The sequence below is a fragment of the Ursus americanus genome, chromosome 10 (assembly GCF_024610735.1).
Source record: "Ursus americanus isolate L20-20 chromosome 10, mUrsAme1.1.p, whole genome shotgun sequence".
Lineage (NCBI taxonomy): Eukaryota > Metazoa > Chordata > Mammalia > Carnivora > Ursidae > Ursus > Ursus americanus.
Genome location: NC_142136.1, coordinates 72,055,397 through 72,075,806, shown reverse-complemented (window position 1 = coordinate 72,075,806; position 20,410 = coordinate 72,055,397). Strand labels below are relative to the sequence as shown.

General features: G+C 39.1%; 1 protein-coding gene across 3 annotated transcripts in view; it reads left to right on the top strand.

Annotated features, from left to right (window-relative positions):
- WASF3 (WASP family member 3) overlaps positions 1 to 20,410 on the top strand; it is a 124,126-nt gene that overhangs the window by 26,340 nt on the left and 77,376 nt on the right. Inside the window, exon 1 of one of the 3 annotated variants that reach the window (XM_087865227.1) lies at positions 11,471 to 11,490. The exons of the other annotated variants lie outside the window; for them this stretch is intronic. The gene's annotated coding sequence lies outside the window, so the exon portion shown is untranslated. Of the gene's footprint in view, positions 1 to 11,470; positions 11,491 to 20,410 lie in introns of those variants that run through there. 3 annotated transcript variants of the gene reach the window in all.

Sequence of the window (20,410 nt, the reverse complement as noted above, 5' to 3'; positions counted from 1 at the left end):
TGTTGTAGAGACTTTTTTCCCATTGTATATTCATTCCTCTTTTGTAGAAGATTAATTGGCCATGTAATTGTGGTTTTATTTCTAGGTTTTCTGTTTTATTCCATTGATCTATGTGTCTGTTTTTGTGCCAGTACCATACTGTTTTAATTAAGACTGCTTTGTAATATAACTTGAAATCCAGAATTATGATATCTCCAGTTTCGTTTTTCTTTCTCAAGATTGCTTTGGCTGTTTGAGGTCTTTTGTGATTCCATACAAATTTTAGCATTGTTTGTTCTAGTTCTGTGAAAAATGCTGTTGGTGTTTTGACAGGAATTGCGTCAAATGTGTAGATTGCTTTGAGTAGTATAGACATTTTAACAATAGTTGTTCTTCCAACAGTTTGGACTATCTTTAAATTACATTTCTGTATTACATTTACACGTAAGTATCCCCTTTCCTCTTCTTAAAGCCTTGGCAGTCTTTTGAAGCAACTCTAGCTTTGTTGTAGTTTGCTTTTGTGATTAGGAGGGTCCATAAAAACCAGTTCTGTCTCTTCATATAGCCAGATAGTAATAGGAGTTGCCACTTGTGTAACCTGGAAAGATTTGGAGTGCAGAAGCCAGCAGGCTTACCAGAGATTTGATGTGCTCCAAAAGGTCCTGAAAACTCAGTTCAGTAAAGTACATTTTGGGCTCAGTGCATTGAATCTGTGACCTCCTGTAAGATACTGCCATTTTTGCTTAATGTTTACTTAAACCTCTAACTTTTAAGAGGTACCCTTGGTGCTCTCCTACCATCTCCACTTCCTCCCCAAAAGACACTTACTTGGTTTGGCAGGATTATGGAGATTCAGCAAACATTATAACAAAGGCACTTCCTTTTAGGTGCCTCTTTCTCTGGCATCATAGATTACTTAGTTGTAAGGGGCCAATAAATTAGAACGCTTTTTTTTTTTTTCCTACTGCTTTTTCTTGAGGGCTAATAGTTTCTGCTAGAATGCAAATGGCACATTTCAGAATTTTACAGGTCTTTACTATGAAAAATCCCTGACTGTGGCAAATGAGAATGTTTTATTAATTCCTGGGAAATACTTGCTAAGAGTACTTCTCTAGAGTGCTTATTTGTAGAGTAAAAGTGTGACTTTAATTTCCATTACTATGCAGTGAACATAATTTTTATGAAACAGTAGTAGAATCTGGAATTAACACTATATGGCCTCTGTTCACCTATTCTGTATTTGATACATTTAATGCAGTTTATTGAGAGTTCTGGTTGCTAACCAGTGGAATTATTCATTATAGCAGTTTATTAAGGACAGCTCATTGGAGTTGACTTATAATTTCATTCATTTTTTTTCATAATTAACCAGGTAAAAGGATGACTTATTTTGAGTTCAATAATTTTTTTAAAAGATTTTATTTATTTATTAGAGAAAGAGACAGATTGAGAGCAAGCATAAGCAGGGGGAGCAGCAGGCAAAGGGAGAGGCAGGCTCCCCACTGAGCAAGGGGACAGATGCGGGACTCCATCCCAGGATGTTGGGATCATGACCTGAGCCGAAGGCAGATGCTTAACTGAGTGAGCCTCCCAGATGCCCAGTTCAATCATTTTTTTAAATTAAAATAAGGAACTTGTAAAATATTCGTAGTTTTATGTTCAGTTATGTAGAGCACATTCACCAGCAGCAAAGAGATGGGATAATTATTCAGGAATTTCAGTTGCTAGTATTTGTGTGTTGAAGGTACATAGGGGAATAAGAGGTTTTGTAATCTCTTTGCAAAGTCAGTATTGCCTTGTAGACTGACCTTACAGAAAGTCGTAACCGCTTCAGAGTCTTTTAAGTGGAAAAAATGAAAACAGTTATTACTCCTTTGGTAGTTGTGATAGCTCATGCTAAACGGCCAAGAGAGTGGAGGAATGCCACCGTTCCATGCTCCTGGTAAAGACAGTAGTGTAGTGGCAAACTCCCTCCAGATTGGAGCCTCCATCGTACAACCCATAGTATAATTCTCCCAAGCAATAGTTTGGGAAGCAAAGAAGGAAGAAAAGCTTTTGTTTGAAAGTGAGCTATTGTGTAATTATAATAAGTAATATTTCTAGGTCAAAAAGGAAGAATGAATTGATAAGAACTTGAAGAAATAACAGATATGGATAAAGGGGAGAAAAGTGCATGGAAATAAAAATAACATGGTTTCTGGATCAAGGTGATATGTTAACTAATGATCTGAATTTTTTTTAAACATTTCATTTATTTATTTGTCAGAGAGAGAGAGAGGACGAGCAGGGGGAGCAGCAGGCAGAGGGAAGAAGCAGGCTCCCTGCTGAGCAAGGAGCCCTATATGGTACTGGATCCCAGGACCCTGTGATCATGACCTGAGCTGAAGGCAGATGCTTAACCCACTGAGCCACCCAGGCGTCCCAAGAAAGAGAATCTTAAGTAGGCTCCAGGCTCAGCGTGTGGCCCGACTTGGAGCTTGATCTCACGACCCTGAGATCATGACCTGAGCTGAAATCAAGAGCCAGACACTTAACTGACGGAGCCACCCAGGTGCCCCTAATGATCTCAATTTAAATAACAGCTGTTTACATACCCCTGCAGGTGGAGTACCTCACTTAGCTGATACGCTATTACAGTAGTGCCTTTAGGTTTTGAGCTGAGTCACTTAGGTATACTTATAACTAGTTTTAAAAAAAATCGCATGGTTAGTTATGACTTGCTTATAGTAATAAGTTAGATAAGTGTAATTTTGCTTCATTCAGGCAGTCATCTGGGGAGATTTGCAATTGAAGCATAACATATGTTACTGCTGTTGGTAAGCAGATACCAACAGATAACCTTTCCCCATCGTTTGACTAATAAGCTAGTTTCTGGGAGGCAGAAGACTAGCTCTTTATCATGTTGGAGTTTGGCATAATACATTACATACCGTAGATGCTCAGTAATCTCTGTTGATGCTGTAAATTTGGTAAGCATTCACTGCTGAACCTGCATGTTGCCAGTCTGGCCATATACCCCAGAGCAAGCTTATTCTGGGGAAACTATTAACCTCTTCGTTGCTTTACTCTGTGTATGTTTTGTTGAAATTCAACTGTGTTCCCAAAATGCATAGTGAAGGACATCGCCTTATTGTATGTCTGGTAGTTTCTAACGTGAGTGGAGGTAATAAGTTGTGGGTCGTGCTGTAGAAGCCTCATGTCATAGGCCTAGACACGTCTGAGGTTGTTACCATGCATTCGGTAGGATTTGATTTTTTTGTTGTTTTAAAACTTCTAGTGATTTGGGATTGAATGAAATACAGAAACAGTGCTGTACTTGCTTGGCATAGAACCTGAGTTGTGTGCTGGTTGGGTTTGTAGTGCTTGGAGGGGACTTCATTTAATGCCTAATCTTGATTTTGTTCATGAAATTTTCTGTAATGAAGTAATATTTTATGTTTTCAAGTAGTTTCATGTTTGACTTCTATTGTTTTTCAGTCATGCTTTGAAACACCTTGTCCACTACAAGATTATTAGAAAAATATCCTTCTGTGTTTCTTCTAGTTCTATAGTGGTTTCATTTTATATATTTTTGCTCCATTTAGAACTTCATGCAATATAAGGCGTGAGGTAAGGACTCAATCTCGGATTTTTTTCTCCTCTGCCAACAGGGTACTCAGTTGTTGATACAATAGCATTTAATGAATAATTCTTACCCCAGTGATTTGAAATGCCTCATCCATTTTATACTGAGTTCTTCAATATGTTTTAGTCAGTTCGTGTACTTTCTAATCTGTCTGGTTATTAAGTTGATTTCCTCAGAGATCAGCACCATGCTGTTTTAATTATTGTAGCCTTATAACATTTCAGTATTTGATAGGCATGCTCCCTACTCTTTAGTCTTCTTTTTCAGAATTGCCTTGTTTCTCTTTGCTTGGTTTTCCATAAGAACTTTAAAATCACCTTGTCTAGTCCCTGAAGGAATTATTGGGGGTGCCTAAAAGAAAACCTTCCTCTATGATGAATGACCCCAGATTCTTAGAGCCCCATCTGTATTGTAAGTCTGGAGACTTGGTTTTAGACCTAGTTCTGACACTAACTGGCTCTGTAATAAAACAGATTTATGTTTTACAGTTCTGCCGATATTTGCAGGTGCTTTTAAGGAATTACCGTGTACTTGCAGTTTTTTTTCCCTTTACTTCTCAATCAGTAGATACAACTATTATGAGAATCCTCAGTTTTTTTTTTGTTTTGTTTTTTTTTTTTAGTATTACAGAGGGGTCCCTTATACTTTCAAAAGTTGGAAACGATTGAGAGTTCTCTTAGCTCTTTTCTGTTCTGAAATTCAGTTCTAAATAATAAAAGGTGGTATATCATCAATCCAATCAAGGATTGAATTTTAATCTTTGTAGCCACTGAAAGGGCTACTCTACCAAGAGAAGCTGCAGAAATGTTTCTTGGCAAGATCATTTGTCTGTTTCTTTCTTTTCCTCTGTAAGCAGTTGGTGTTTTGAAAGGAAGCATATTGTCTGATTTTTCAAAGTTCTCTAAAAACAGGATGGAGGAGTGCGTTATTTTCAAAGCCTGCAACATGATTGCATCTTAAGCAGAATTAAGTGCTTTGAAAGCTTGAATTTGTGTTGTCATAGTTGAGCATTATGATTGGAATAACAATGTATGTATCTTCTTGCCTTTCTGAGTGTTAATTGTTAGGTCCTGCCAGAGCCTCTGGTCAGAATGATTGGTTTATGAGAAAAGACAATTAAAGCCATGATAATTTTTAAAAGTCAAACTTTACATTTTGAAGGATGAGTCACATCTATAATTTGTATAATTCTATAACAGATTGGAAAATAATGAAACAAATGATGAGCGAAAACTGGCCTTCATCTGTTGGTAAATGGCAGTCACCACTAAAAGTAAGTTTTTAAAATGAATAGATGACCATTTTTTTAAAAGATTTATTTATTATTTCAGAACAAGAGAGAGCACACATGTGCATGTGGTGTGGAGGGGTGGGGAAGAGGGGAAGGAGCGGGGGGGAGAAAAAAGCTCAAGCAGACTCCTGGCTGAGCACGGAGCCCTATGTGGGGCTTGATTTCAAGACCTGAGATCATGACCTGAGCGGAAATCAAGAGTCGAACGCTTAACCAACTGAGCCATCCCGGCATCCCAAGAGACGACAATTTTTTTGGCTCCTTTTGGAAAATTTCTTATAGGATTCATTGATTTAAAATTCCTAGTTAAAAAAAAAAACCCTAAAAAGATTTACCAGAAATCCTATAATTCTATAAAGAATAATATTCTGAAGTAGAGGGTGAGGTTTGGGATATGTTGACTCTAGTTATACTAGACTCAATCTATTTAAGAAATGTAAATAATGTTCTTAAGAAGGAATGAATATGGTAATTAGATAAAATGATATAAATTACCACTATTGAAATTAGAAAGATTGGGAAGGGAGTTTAGGAAAACAAAAATATAAGCAGAAAATAATCTTAAGAGTGAAAGTTGGTTTATTGAATCCTCAAATGTTGTTTGTGTGCTAAATAGGAATAGAGTATCCCAGGAATGCGAGACTTCTTCAGATAAAGATCTTGAGTTAACATTTCCTTTCTTGAAGAGTTAGTGTGACTAGAATAAACCAGATTTGAAGACCCAATTCCACATTCCTGGGAGGGAAACTGGCCCCTTTTGGGTAGTGCCTGTCTTGGTCCAGTCAGCTGTGGCCAGGAGATGGGGGTGGAGGGTCACAAAGTCGAGGGCTTCAAAGAATCATTAACCCTTTGTGTTTCTCCTAAAGCCAAACAGTACCTTACACCTGACTTCCAATTCAGTTGTCATCATAGATTGCATTTTGGGAAATACGTATTTTCCTCCTTGGAATCTAGTTGTGATCTTTTGGATTCTTTGCAGCCCTAAAAAGCTTAATTTACCATTTATACTCCCACCCATAGAGTGTGAGAGGCCATGTCTCCCCATCCTGGCAAACACTGGGGGTTTTCGTATTAATCTTTGCTGATCTAGTAAGTGACAATGGTGTAACACAGTGTTGGCTTTAATTTGCACTTCCTCAGTATCATGTAAGGTTGGGCATTTTTTCATGTCTGCTTTTCCATCAGCCATTGGGTGGACAGGTCCTGGTTCCCCGTTTTTGTTCAGCCAGATTGGTAGGCTGTGGGGAGTCTTTTGTTTCGTAGAGTATTACTTTGGAAAAAGTTTCAGTTTGTTCTGTCAGGCGTCAAATTAGCACTAAAAATGGTTCATCTCAGGACTGGCTTAGGTGGAGTGGAGTGGGCAGGTGTCAGCAGAGCATTAAAGGGAAGTGATCACAGAGCAGGTTGTCATGGTGGAAACCGTCGTGATTGGTAGACAGCAAACTGTTACTGCAAATTGAGCTCAGCGGGGATCAAGGACTGTATGGTTTAGAAACGTACTTATGTAGGCAAGTGGCAACGTCCTATGAAGGCTTAGAAATTTGGGCCTGGTGCGGCATTGTCAATAGATGCATTTGTATGAGGGGTCTTGCTGTTTAACATTAGTTGAATGTTCACAATAAAATTGGTACCATGATACTACTTTCAGAGTGATTTTGCATATACCTAGTATTTAAACCTTTCCTTGTGTTATTTCTTCAAAGCACAGTATAGCTGGGCAGATTGATACGTGTAGTTCTCTCGAAATTAAAAACCATTGTGTTAGTATAGGTTGGGTGGGGCGTAGGGTGTCCTCTACTTCTGAGAGAATGTTCGATCCCATGCTTTGGATTGTCTTGAACACAGATGAATAAACTCCCTTTGGCTGGATGTTTCTTTAGATTTTAATATTCATGAGCACTGTCATCATGCTTCTTACATTGAATTAAAGCCAAGGTAGGGTTGTCGAAGGCATTTTCGCATTTCTTTTGCATTACTTCCTTGACTGGCCTCTCTCCCTTCCTGGGTTTCTGCCAATGCAGATGATGGTTTGCTTCATTAGCTCTCAGTGTACAGGAGTGAATGGAAAACGTAAACATGCTTCGGTTCTTCTGCGTCTAACTTTCCCCTTCCTCTTTACAACCAATTCCTTTGGGAAAGCTGAAACTGAAGACCCATGTCTGAATAGCATTTTAACAGTATTTCTCATTAATATGCTTTGTCAGTCTTCAATTTGCAAGAAAGGCACTGTCAGGATGTTCTTGGTTTGAAGCCTGGATGCTTTGATTTCCAGCCTGTTAATTTCTTATCTGTGACCCTCTGCTGAGAAGTGCCCTCCCTCCATTTAATCACACCCAGAAGAAAAGGTAAAACTTCTGATATCTTTTTTTAATTGTTGTGTGTTAATAAGATTGCCACCTCATCCTCTACATGAAGATGTAGTATGGTATTTACTTTTGCTTCAGTATTTTTTTTGAATTTTGACCTTTTTTATTTGAGAAAAAAATAAAGGAAGGCATAAAGTGGAAAATTGTTGATTATTCTCTTTAAATGTCTTTGCTCCTATAGATGTCATCTTTAAGAGTAGGTTTTAAACCAGAACTATCCCCTAGAAATTTACTCACAGAAAACAATCTGGCTGAGATTTTAAGTGCTGTGCAGCTCTACATGAGATCACTGGGTGAGGTCATCAAGGAAAAGGTCCAAATAAACACATCTAAAATCTGGTAATCTTGTAATTCTTTAGTTTCTCCTATATAAAAAGTAGGAATGAAATGCCGTACAAACTTCATTCTTTCAGCAACTAGTTATCGAATACCTACTATGTGCACGTACTGTTCTGTGTGCTGGGGATAAATCTGTGAACTAAATACTAAAAAAATCCCTATCCTCAGAGCTGACATTTTAGGCAGTAAAGGAGATAAATGAGTTAATTACACACATACACAGAGCGTATCAGAAGGTGATAGGTACTATGGAGAAAAAGAAATCATTAAAGAAGTTGCAGTTTTATGTTGGGGTTGGGTCAGAGAAGATGGTATTCAAATAGAGATTTGAAGGAGCCACGAGGGGTGTGGGGTGGGTGGGGAGGAACATTCCAGGAGAGGTCATAGCCAATGCAAAGGTCTTAGGGCTGGCTGCTCCCTTCTGTGTAGGGAGAGCTGGGAGGAGGCCAGAGCAAGGAGGTGGCCTGAAGTAGAATGAGAGAGATAGGGACAGTGGTAAAGCGAAGGAAGGAGGCAGGGCCTGTAGCTCTTCCAGGTCATCGCAAGGGTTCTGGCTTTTATCTGAATGAGAGGAACAGCCATTAAAGGGTTTTGAATGGAGGCGAGATGTGATCTGACTTCCCTTTTGATGGAATTGGGAACAAAGCATAGAGGCAGGAGACCAGCCATGTGGACGTGTCAGGGTGAGAGCTGCCTGACAGCTCGAGTTAGGATGGAAACAGTTGAGGTGGGGGGAGCAGTCTGATTTGGATATATTTAGAAGGCAGAACCACCAGTAGGATTTCCTGATGGAGCCAGTGTGAGGTGTGTGAGGGAGAGAAGTTAAGGATGTACAGGGTTTTTGACCTGAGCATCTCCGAATGTGGAGCTGCCATGAACTGAGATGGGGCAGATTGCAGGTGGCAGTGAGGGTTCATTCCTGGGCAGGTTAAATTTGAGTGCCTGTTAGACCTCCATGTGAAGATGTTGAGGTCACTGTTAGGTATCCCCTTTCGAAGTTCAGGGGGGTGGTCTTGCCTGGAGATGTAGATTTGGGAGTTGTCAGTTGTGCATTTGGCACTAAAACTGTGAGACTGGATGAGACCTGGAAAGGCAGGAGTGTGGATAGTGGAGAGCAAAGTCCAGGGACTGTGTTATGGTTCTTTGGGTTGGGAAAGCTTTAGGAGCAGCTGCGTTTTGATTCCTGTAGCTCTTGGTTACTCCTTGACGTACTACGTCTCTACCTGGTTCACTGTTACATTTTAATCCCAGTGTACTCGGCTGTTACTTCAGGATGGATGTCTGGCTGGAGGACATATATTAGGTAGCAGTTCTCAAGGACGTGGGAGCAGAGAGGAAGTTGTTTTACTCTTTTGCTTTCCACATCAGACTGATTCTAGATTGTTCTGGGTTTTGCCTGATCTTTGTGCTGGTAAGCATTGCTGTATTATGGTTTTAATGGAGTTTATGATGTCACCAAACCTCTACAAAGTGCTTTTTTTAACCAGTCTCTAATGAGATAATATCTCATTCTGACAATTGACGTTTTTGAAAACAAGTAGTTAATATTAATTTAAATCACATTTACATTTTGGAAATATTTCACAATACTGGGAATACTTTTGTGGGTTTTTTTTTTTTTTTTTTTGAGTGAATCCCAGCAGTTTCTTCATGGAATTATATACATGCTTTCTTATTTCTCTGTCTCTGATATAAAGACATTCTATCAATTACCTGCTGAAGGGTGATTTGATGAGGATAAATGTTCAGGTGTGTGTGTGTGTGTTTTAGATACAGAGAAAATACTTTCACAGGGTGCTTCTGTAATATGTTGTACAACTGTGTCATTATTTTTCATGCTTTTTTCCAGTTTAATCTTTTCACAAATTGCTTACAACAGTCTGATGCTTGCATTTTGGGAAGCGGTCCTTAAGTTTCAATAGCATTTTCAGTCTTGTTTCTAGGGCCAGTGGGATTTAAGTGAGTCCCTGCCGTACTGCCATGTAATACTGGTTCAGTGAGTGAATGAATGCACTTAGGTGAGTGTGTGTGTGTGTGTGTGTGTGTCTGTGGGGGTGGAGGCTTGTACTACAATGAAGATGGAAAATGGAAAAAATCCCGTCTTAGCTCGTAGATGGAAGGCTCACATGTGAGATTTTCTACCTTCCGCGTTACAGACGCGTTCATTTTGGCCCCGAGCAGCTCAGCAAAAGCATAGGCTTCCTTACACATGTTGCTTTCCTGTACTTCCTGAGTTTCCTGGTTCCAGAGTGGGAAAGTGAGAGTTTTTGTGGAAGTTGCACCTCCTAATGATGATGAAGGAGAAACCGTCGAGGGCCCGAGCACTTTGTGTTTACAATTACACCTTCATTTTTCTAGACCATTTACTAAGCCACCTTAAATTTGCTTTGTTTTAAATTTTTATTTTACATTATTTTTACTATTAGTCTTGAGGCTTATTTCTTTTAAGTCCAGATATTTTTATATAATTGATCATATTCTCATTATATCACCTGTTATGTTTTTCTTTTTAGCATTTATTTCATTTGAGATTCCCTTACAGGTTTATTTACGCTTTCTGGGTCACTTTCCAGTAGAATCCAAACTTTACAAACACAAGAAATTGTTTGTCTTTTACTGTGTTTTATGTCCAGTACCTGAGTAGTAGTACATAACAGGTATTCAGGAAATAGTCTTGTATCAATAAATACTGCAGATACTGTTTTGTATGCTTTTTTGTTCAGTGTCATAAGAATTTTATCCCATGATTAAAAAGTCTTCTGAAATGCTACCCAATGCGTAATAATTTATTTTATAGATCTAGCATAATTTGCTCTAAATTGATTCTTTTGTTTGGCATATTTAATTTCTTCTCTGTTTTATTATTAGAAATAACATTGAGGGGCGCCTGGGTGGTGCAGTCGTTAAGCGTCTGCCTTCGGCTCAGGGCGTGATCCCGGCGTTCCGGGATCGAGCCCCACATCGGGCTCCTCCGCTGGGAGCCTGCTTCTTCCTCTCCCACTCCCCCTGCTGTGTTCCCTCTCTCGCTGGCTGTCTATCTGTCACATAAATAAATAAAATCTTAAAAAAAAAAAAAGAAATAACATTGAAGGGAGAATATGTATAGATCTTTGCCCACATTTGTGTTTATTCCTTTAAGATATATCACTGAAAGAATTATTGGTTGAAATAATTTAAGTCTGAACATGTACTGACAACAAGTATAACAGTTCACACCCCCACTGGCGTTTAAAAGAGTCCCTTTCTTCTAGGATTTGATCTCCAGTGCTGTTTCCTTCTCATTTTGTACTCGTCCCCTTTGGCAATCCACCTATTACTGCTTTTACAGCCAGTGCTGGTGATTGTGGCCTCTTATCCCAGGCTCGAACTCTGTATGTACTAGATACTGGAGATCCCCCTGTACCTCAAGTTCACATTCCCCAACAGTGTAATGATTATCTTTCCATTGAAATCTGCTCCCTACTGCTCTGCTCCCTTTTGAGATCAATGCAAGTAACATCTTTTCAGCACCCAAGTTGGAAATGTGGGCGTGATTCTCAGTCTTTCCCTTTTCTTCTTTATCCTTAACTAGTTGGTGCATGCCCATTTATTTCCATGCTCTTTTATCCTGTTTCAGTTTAAGCTTATTACCACCTCTTCCCTGGACTATTATATTATTGTTCTAACCTCCTATGTCACTTTTCTCTAATGCATCATCCTTACTGCCAGAGTTGTCTTCCTGAAAGGCCCATCTTCTATTGCTGTCCTAATTAAATTCCTTCAAACTCTCCTGATTGCTTACAGAGTGAAGTCTGAACTTCAGCAGAGATTGTGTGCTCTGCTTGCCCTCCCTGCAGTCTGCCCTTCATCATTTCCTGTAATGAGGTGTTTTCCTCCACCTTATTCTCCAGGTGTGTTGAACCCTTGGAGTTGCGCATTTGTGTCTTAACTCTTCTGTGCTTCAGTGGCTGGACTCTGCCTAGAATACTGTCCCTCACTTGTTCACTTAACATTCATTTGTAAATTCAGCTCCAAGAAGACTTTCTTATTGTTTTGTAGTGACAACTTCCTTTTCTGTATGACTACAGGCGGTGTTTAAGCACTTCGATTGACAGAATCTTCAATATCCGTGTTGGTAATATTCATTTATAGGTTTGTAAGCTAGGCTGTGTGATTGCATATTATTTGTCCTTTATTCCATGGCACTGACCATAGGAACTATTGTAGAAAAGATATTTAACAAATATTAGTTGAATTAATGAAAATTTTTGAGTTGATGTCTTTTTGGTGTTCTTCCTTTCTTCTTCTGTCTGGTCCGGTTAGTATCATTTCCATTCAGTCTGAAGAACTTTAGCATCTTTTGTAGTCTGGATCTGTTTAGCTTTGGTTTATTGGAAGATGTCTTTAGTTTGTGTTCTTTTTATTTTTAAATAATTATAGTCTCACAGGAAATTTCAAAAAATTTACAGTCCCATGTACCCTCTCTCCAGCTTTCCCCAGGGGACATCTGGTATACCTGGTACTACAATATCAAAACCAGGTAATTGATATTAGTATATTACTGTTAACTAGGCTACCGACCTTATTCACTGTTCACTATATTTTCAGTTACATTGTGTGTAGGTGTAGGTCTGTACAATTTTATTATGTGTAGATTTGTCTCACCATTGGCGCAATCAGGATGTGGTACTGTTTCATCACTATGCAAGATCTTTCTGTGCATTTTCTTTGTAGTCTCATCTACCCTACTCCCTGGCCCCTATACCCTGTTCTCTTTGTCTGTAGTTGTGTTATTTTGAGAATGTTATATACATTGAATTATACCGTATGTAACATTTTGAGCCTTACCTTTTTCATTAAGCAAAATGCCCTTAGTAAAAAATGGGCAGAGGACCTGAATACACATTTTTCCAAAGAAGACATACAGATAGCCAACAGACACATGAAAAGATGCTCAACATCACTAACCATTAGGGAAATGCAAGTCAGAACCACAGTGAGATATCACCTCATACCTGTCAGAATGCTACTATCAGAAGGACAAGAAATAGCAAAAGGGAACCCTCATGCACTATTGGTGGGAAAGTAAATTTGGTGCAGCCACTATGGAAAACAGTATGGAGACTACTAAAAAAAATTGAAAATAGAACTACCATATGATGCAGCAATTCTGCTTCTGGGTATTTATCTGAAGAAAACGAAAGCACGAATTCAAAGAGATATATGCACCCCTGTGTACATTGCAGCATCATTTGCAATGGGAGCAACGTAAGAGTCTATCAGTAGATGAATGGATAAAAAAGAGTGCTCCCCGTATATAAGAGATTGTTACTCAGCAAAAACATGGATGGACCTAGAATGTATTATGCTAAGTGAAATAAGACAGAGAATGACAAATACCTTGTGATTTCACTTGTATGTGGGATCAAAAAAATAAAAACAAGTAGACTGCAGATACAGAGAACAAACTGGTGGTTGCCAGAGGGGGGAGGGAGAGGGGAATTAAGAGGTACAGACTTCCATTTATAAAATAAGTAAGTCACAGAGATGAAGAGTACAGCATAAGAAATATAGCCAATGCTGTTGTAATAACTTTGGTGACAAGAGTAACTGTACTTATCCTGGTGATCATTTCATAATGCATATACGTGTTGGATCACTATGTTGTACACTTGAAACTAATATAACTCTGTATGTTGACTATACCTCAATTAAAAAAAAAAAGGTTTCACCAAACCCAAGATAATAAACTAATTAAGAGTGACCATATGGGTATGGCACTTTTTCTTAAGAAGATTTGATAAACAGTTCTGTCTTCACTGGAAATCATGTTCTGCAGCTGTGATTGAAGATAGGAATAAGAGGTGAAACGAATCATCTTCATTTTGCAAGATGGGCTCCATTTTAATTTACAGAAACAATTTTGAGTAAAGTCAAGTGAATAAAAATTTTGAAAAGTGAATTAAAAATAAACTGCAGGAATAAGCAGATTCCCAGTTCAAGAAATACTAACAACTGAAAGTGACATCATTTTTCTGAATTCACTATATAATCCATAAATATTTGGGAAGTTAAATAGTAGTGTTAATATTTGTTATATTCCTGAATATCTACAGTAGTACTTATGCCCACCTAATAAAAAATTGAGCCAGAAATATACTCAGAATGTGCTTCTAGGAGCATGTTTGTGAGCCATTTATTATACAGTGTATCTCATGTCTTAGATCATAATGACGTTTTATTGCAAAAACAGAAACAGTCCAAAATACCCTTATGGCCCATTCAGATTGTTGTGTGTATCAGTAGTTCTTCCTTTTTATTGCTGAGTAGTAAACCATCGTGTGGATGCAGGATTTGTTCAACCATCCACCCAAATAACATTTGAGCTGTTCCTAGTACTTTTGTATCAAGAATAAAGCTGCTAAGTTTTAAATTCTCTGAATAAATAAATATCTATGAGTGTGATTACAGGGTCCAATGGCAAGTACATATTTAGTTTTGTAAGAACTTGCCAAACTGTTTTCCAGAGTAGTTGTACTCATTTTACATCCCCACCAGCAGCATATGAGTGATATGCATCCTTATCAGAACTTGGTATTATTACTATTTTTTATTTTAACTGTTCCAGTATGTATATCTCATTGTGGTTTTAGTTTGCATTTCCCTAGTGGCTAATGATGTTGACCATTGATGTTGGCTATTAATGTTAATAATGATTGCCATCTATGTCTCCTTTTTGATGAAATGTTTCTTTAGGTCTTTGGCTCATTTTATACTTGGATTGTTTGCTTTTTTTTTTTTTTAACTGCTGAGTATCTTGATTCTTTTATATATTTTAGATAGGAGGCCTTTGTTGCTTATTCAGTTTCCAAATATTTTCTTCCTTAACAGAGTTTTTGCAGCTCAAGAGTTTTATATTTTGGTGCTTTCGTTTTTGAAAGTTTTTTGCTGGATAAAAAACTCTGTGTGACTATTTGTTTTTTTCCCCTTTTTCAGCATTTTAAAAATGTCACTTCATTGCATTCCGATTTTCATTATTTTTGATAAAAATATCTTTCTTACATGTCTTATTGCTGTTCCCAATATTCAATATGGCTCTTTTCCTGTGATGGCTTTGGATATTTTCTCTTTATCTTTAGTTTTCAGCAGTTTGGCTGTGATGTGCCTAGGTGTGGTTTTCTTTGTATTTATCCTCCTTGGAATTGAGTGAGCTTCTTGTTTCTGTAGGTTGATGTCCTTCAGCACAATCTAGGAAGTTCTCAGATGTTATTTTCTCAGATATTTCTTTGTCCCATTCTCTCTCTTCTCACCTTCCAGGACTCCCAGTTACACCTGTAGTTAAGCCATTTGATATTGTGACACAGATCTTGGAAAGTTTTATTGTTTGTTTGATTTTAAATTATTGTTTTTTTCCCCCTCTTCAGATTTGCAGAACCTTCTGCTGTTTCCACTTTGCTGTTAAGCTCATTGTAGTAGTTATTTTGGAAGTTGTAATTTTTATTTCCAGCTTTTCTGTTCAGCTGTTCAGTTTCTGTTTTATTCTGCTGAAATCCTTCCCTGTTCATGTTCATCTGTTCATCTTTCCCACAAGATTCTGTAGTACATTTAACATAGTTATGTCTGCTGATTGCAACATCAGGGTTATATATGGGTTTGTAGAGATATAAATTGTATGACTATTTTTTTTTAATGAATCATGTTCTCCTCTTGTTCCATAATTTTATTGTGTACTGCTCATTATGTGTAACAAACAGTAAAGACTGGTGAATATCTACCCCCCCCCCCCCCCGGAAAGGGCTTGTCCCTTTTTTGGTCATGCTGCTAATGTGGGGGAATGGGCTGGGCCTGGACTTCGCTGTAGCAAGAGTTAGATTCAGTTCATCATTATCTTCAAATATTTTGAGAATGGGATTAGGACTTTGTTTTCAGTAGAACTTCAGAATGATCCCAGTAAAACCTTGGAGATCTCTGTTTTAGAGCTAGGCTTCCAACTTTCTAAACAATGAGGGAAGTCTCTCTTACTTTTATAGCTTGTTCTAGTTTTGGGGACAGTAATGAGTTTTCTTTGCTTTACAGTCTGTGGCTTTCTTCTCCTCAAGAGATCTCTCTGCCCTACTGTTTTTTAACTTTTTTTTTTTTTTAAATGAGAGCGCGAGAGAGAGCAGAGGGACGGAGAGAGAGAATCTTAAGCAGGCTCCATGCCCAGTATGGAGCCCCACATGGGGATCAATCTCGCGACCCTGAGATCATGGCCTGAGCTGAAACCAAGAGTCAGACACTTAACCAGCTGAGCCACCCAGGCACCCCTGCCCTACTGTTTTTTTAGAGGAAGTTTCTCAGCTCTCTTTTCTTCCTGTGGCTCTGTGTCCAGGGAGATAGGGAGCCTGTGATAGTGTATATAAGTGTATTTCAGTTCATTACTTTGATGACTTTGAAAAAAATTTAAATTAATTTCTTGTAGATTTGTTTAGATTATGACCGTATTTAATTCATCTAGCTGACAAGAGGGTCAACTTCACCATTTTCTTGTTAGCTTATTCTTGTATTATCAGTGTTTAATCCTTCTGTTGTTTAAGGAATCTCTTTTTTTAAAACTCCTCTTACATTTTGTGAGAACTAGTTTCATTGAAACTGGTTAAAATGGTTTGTAATGCCACTTGCCTTGGCCCCCCGAAACTGCAGAATGTTAAGCCTGCTGGTAGCTCTAAGAGCCAGGACCCTGCTTTCCTTATAGGATAATTTTATACTGTCGGGGAGGAAGACTTTCCTCTGCCCTTTGAGATCCTTCTAGATGGATTTAGAATCAAATTGGCATGAGTCAGATTAACAGGAGAAAAATCAAATCCAATAGCACACAGAAGGGGAATCCACACAGACAGGAAATTTCAAAGACAGTGAGGCAGTGCGAAGCTTCTGTGAGCTAAGGAGAGGGTAGGGCCTGAGGATACAAAGGGGAGGAAGGCCATTAGCAGGAAGGTGAGAAGAGATGTTTGGAAAAACAAAGATTTCCCTATTGTGCAGATCAGTTTCTTAGGTAAAGAGGAGTCTCTGTTAATAGCTCTCTTCCTGGTACAGGCTCTCCTTTCAAAGTAAATTTAGGCAGTTGAGGCGAAGGCAGAGAGCTTTCCCCCCATCTGCTAGGTTTTGATTACTTTTAAGTCAAAGTAATGTTCATGTCAAAGTGGCCCATCCTGGGGCAGCCTTCCCTTAGCTCCTATGATACGTTGTATGACACATGACTGCTGACCTGTTGTCCACAGGAAGACATGATGTCTTACATATGTTAACTGTGAGTAAAGTTTGATTTCCTTTCTCTCTCCCTATTCAGTCATTTTGTGTCTCCATTCCCCCCTGCCCATTGGTGCCCTGCACTTCGTGGATCATTGCCCTAAAGAACTAGAGCCGGTTATGTATTTTGGGAGCAGCTCCTCCTTTTAAATTCTCAGAGCTCTCATTGCCTTTGTGCAGACAACTCTCCTGTTGCTCCTGTTAGAGTAACTATTCCCCCCCCACATACACACCCCCCTCCTCTCCTTGCACCATCTAGAGCCCAGCAGGAGCCTTCAGGAAGAACGCTTCCTTGATAAGTCCTGGAGGGAGCCATCTCTGTAAGTTATAGAATGGAAGTTACAGTTATTCCACGAGATTCAATTCATTTAGACAGAGGAAGGCATCATCTACTATAAATGGACTGGGAGTTTAACCTTGCCTTTGCCACTTAGAAGCTTCTGGTAATGTTCAGTTTTACCTACTCTCTGAAGGGTACTCATTTGTTAATTGGGGTTTATAATACCTACCTCTGCCTGCTTGTGGGTCTCTAAGGATTAAGTGATGTACTGAATGAAGAAGTCCATAGAAGACTTCCCAGAGCTTGAATCGCTTACGTAGGATTGCTGTAGAAAGAGATTTGAAAGAGATTTACCTTTAATAGTGGAGTGCATAGTGGTGAGTGGGATGGAAATTTGATAGCTTTCCATTTCCTGAGTTTTTTCTTTACGGTGACATTCTTAATCTCAAATGAAAGGAGGTGGACAGTGGTTAAGAAGCATAGTCTCTGGAAGCAGAGACTTTTTAGGTTGGAATCTCAACCCGTTATGTATTGTGTGATCTTGGGCCAATCTCCTCTCTGTTGCCTGGTTTCCTCACCTGTAAAATGGGGATCATGCTACCACCTTCAGAGCGTCGTTATGAGGATCAAGTGAAAGATATAAATAAGCACGTAAAGCGCTTGAGCAGCGTGCCTGGCTTGGCCTTTCAGGCTCAGTAAATGTCAGCTAGCATGCTTCTTTTTTTCCCTTTCTAAATGCCCTTATGTGATACAATCCTGGTTAACATTTTAGCCCAGCAGAGAATTCATAATACAAATCCTGATGTTTTAAATAAGAAATCTCACAGTGTTTACTGGAGCTGGGATTTTCTTTGTTTTGTTGGGTGGTTAGTATTGGAGGCCAGATGTTCTCAGCACCTTTTCGCATGAATTTAATCCCCTTGTGTTCAGGTCGTCAGCAGAAGAGGAGCCGGAGCACCTGCTGCATCGCTTAGGACCTCAGCGAAGAAGCGGGACCACCGGTGCCGCCGCTGCAGTGAATCTTGTCAGTCTGTCCTCTGCAAATCTCTTCCCGCCTTCCCGCTTCTGTCTGCCTTCCTTTCCTTAATTGTTGCAGGAAGGTGCTATGTAGTGGTGGCGATAGCTTTCTTGGTGGCAGGGCAGAGGCTATCAATATGCAGGTCTTTTAGGTTGAAAATTCTTGAGTTCGTATGTTACGTAGTAAGGAAGGGCCATGATATGTTGAAATCGCATGGTTTTGTTTATTTAATTACAATGTCTTTTCAGTAGTTTTGGGTTCAGTTACTCATTAATTTGCCTTCAGTGAATTTTGGCTACTTCGTTAGGAAGATTTAAGGGCTATTTATTTTAGGCATTGAGATTGATAAAAAATAGTATTTAATTTCGTGTATTTGTAACACAGGAAAATTGATACCGTTATAGAATGGAAGTATCCGGATTATGTAGTATTTATTTTAGTAAATTTCCATGGAATTTCATTTTTGTCTGTAGCTGTGAAGGGAGAAGATAAAATTGGACATGAAACTTGCTAGAGTGCATTTTTGATTTCAAGTCTGCTGACAATCCCTGAATAGGTTGTTGCCACTTTAATTCCCTCAGTTTACTTTATATGTAGAGTCAGTCACTTAATAAGGACCTCTGTGCCGAAAGGCTCTTTAGACTTGAAGTCTGTCTTTGGAAGAGTGGGCTTTTCTCAATTTGGAGAGAAAGGTGATGTCAACTATTCGGGATTATGGTGGGTGGTGGAGAGAACAGAACAGAATCTGGATCTTGACATCTTCACGACTTCAGGGTTGACAGATTCAGCTAGCATTTCAGGCAGAATTCAAACTTAACCAAAAACTACAAAAGTAAAGGAGCTTTTGTTAAGTAAAATAAACATGGGGATTTCAAATATCAAAATACCTCCTGTTTGGAATATCCACTTTTCCATGCCCTTGCTTTCAGTGGGTAAATTGGCCATCGTCTTTACTTGCGAAATCAGACAAGAACTGGGTGGGGCACGATGTCCTGTACATTGGCCACTTGCCACAAGCATCTGCTTTGTCATTTGCAGACAGGTGGGTATTAACTACAGTCACTTAAAGAGAATGAGAAAGTGGCATGTCCTCTGCATTCACAAATGCCATGGTGTTTCCATTTCTCCTTTGCCATAGCGGCCTAAGTAACGCTGCCCATTTGTGGCGGGGGTGCTTCCGCCTCCTTGTTTGATGACCAGTGCATGACAAGTGCACAACAAGTGTGAGTTTAGCTTTGTGTAGTAGCTACTGCTAATTAAACATCTCTGCCTCCTTGCTGTGTTCTTTGACAACATGGCTCATCCTTTCGTCTTGTTTACACTCTAAGGGAGGGGGCTGTGGGCCTTATTTTACAGATGGGGAAACTGAGGCCCAGACAGTAATAACTTTCCCAGAGTCTGTAGCTTCTGGTGGTAGATCCAGGCATGGAGTGTCAGTCTCCGGTGCTCACATCTCTGTTCTCTCCCCTTGATCGTGCATCTGCTGGTCCTCAGAAAATGTTTTCTCCAAGATCATATTGGATGCCACTAATTAAGAGCAGACAGAACTTAATGCTGAATATTTTCAGTGGCAATAAGTTACTGTCTGGGTACTGCAATTTTATATTTATTTCTGGGTGGTGATGCTTTTTTTCCCCCTTGCGTTTGTCTTCTGTCACAAGCTGCGGTATTCTTGTAGTCTGGTGGTGAGCCATTCAACTCCCTGATTACTTTAGATACAGGGGACATTAGGGTTTGACTAGAGGCTCAAGGGGATTGAGTGTAGATGCGCCATAAAATGTTACTGCTATGTTTGTCAGTCTTCTTTGAACACAGGGTCCCCTGGGGGTAGAAGTTTATGGACCCATTTGTTATATTGGCTGGTACTATAATTTATCCTCAAGGGGGAAAACAAATAGATGAAGGTACTTGTTGAATGGCACATGAAATCTTTATGTCAGGCTTAGTATTACATAGCTAGCTTTGAAATAGATTTTTATTTTAGAATATGTAAAAATCGTCATGGCAATGAAAAAAAAAAGTCTCTGCAATGCAGTGCTTACATCTGCTGTTTCCATCCGATAACGCACAGATTTCCTAAGAACTTCTGTGCGTTTCTGTAACAATTCTCTTTGTCCAAATTTAAGATTCAGCATGTTTCATGAAACCAAATGGTAACCCTGATTTGGTTTTGATGTGTTTGGTTTCCAACAGGATGTTGACTGCTGACTGTATGGTTGTCCAAATGTTTCATGTGAGCTTGAAG